Below are 1,459 nucleotides of genomic sequence, written 5' to 3'. Positions count from 1 at the left end.
GAGAAATAAAAGGCATCAAAATTGGAAATTAAGAAGTACAAATGTGTCTATTTTAAGATAACATGATTTTATATATAAAAACTCTGAAAAAATTCACCAAAAACCTGATAAAACTAATGAACACAATCAGTAAAGTTGCAGAATAAAAACTTAAAATGCAAAAATCAGTCATATTTCTATATACTAGCAATGATCTGAAAAAAGAAAACCATTGTATTTATAACAGCGTCAAAACTAATAAAAAATCAGGAATATATTTATCTAAGGAGATGAAAGATAGCTACTATGCAAGCTACAATACACTGATGAAAACATTTGGAAAAGACAGAAATAAACGTAAAGTTATCCCTTGTTCATGATTGGAAGAATTAATATTTTTAAAATGTCCATACTATGCAAAGCCACCTATGGATTTAATGCAGTTCCTACCAAAATCCAATGGCATTTTTTAAAGTAGAAAAAAACAACACAGATATGTATGAGAAATCACAAAAGAACTTGTATATGCAATGCGATCATGAGAAAGAACAACAAACCTGGAGGAATCACATTCTATGATATCAAACTGTATTATAACGCTACAGTAATGTAAATAGTATGGTACTGTCATGTAAAAAGGCATACACAACAATGGAATAGAACTGAGAATGCAGATATACACCCATGCATTTAAGGTCAACTAATATTTGATAAAGCCGTCAGGAACACTCGGTGGAGAGACAGTGTCTTCATTAAACAGTGCTTGGAAAACTGCATAGTTACATGCAAAAGAATAAAACTAGACTCCTGTCTAATAACACTCATGACAATTAAATAGAAATACGATAACGTAAAGACAACTGTAAGACAGGAGGCCATAAAACTACTAGAAGAAAACAGTAAAAATCTTTTTAACACAGGTCTTAAATATTATTTTTGATGATACCTTAAGCACAAGCAACAATTTAAAAAAATCAACAAGTGGAAATATATCAAACTAAAAATCTGTTACACAGCAAAATAAATAATCAACAAGATGAAAAGAGCCTATGTAATCAAAAATAATATTTGGAAACCTTATAACTAATAAGGGGTTGATATCTAAAATACATCATAGAACTCAATATCACAAAAAATTTAAGCCAATTAAAAACTGTGCCAAAGACCCCAATAGACATTTTTCCAAAGAAGATATGTGAATGTACAACAAATACATGAAAATGTATTCAACGTCACTACACATCAGGAAAATTAAAGCAAAACCCCAATGAGATATCACCTCAGGACTGTTAGAATAGAATTCATCAAAGACACAAGAGATTTGCTAGCAAATGCTAGCAAAGATGTGGAGAAAAGGGATGATTCGTGTGCTTTTGGTTGTCTTATAAATTGGTTCAGCCTCTATGGAAAACACTAGAGAAGGCTTTCAAAATTTAATAGGGCTACCATATGGTCCAGCATTTTCATCTATGGGGATATA

The sequence above is a fragment of the Physeter macrocephalus genome, chromosome 20 (genome assembly GCF_002837175.3).
Source record: "Physeter macrocephalus isolate SW-GA chromosome 20, ASM283717v5, whole genome shotgun sequence".
NCBI classification, from domain to species: Eukaryota; Metazoa; Chordata; class Mammalia; order Artiodactyla; family Physeteridae; genus Physeter; species Physeter macrocephalus.
This window is presented reverse-complemented; position numbering follows the sequence as displayed.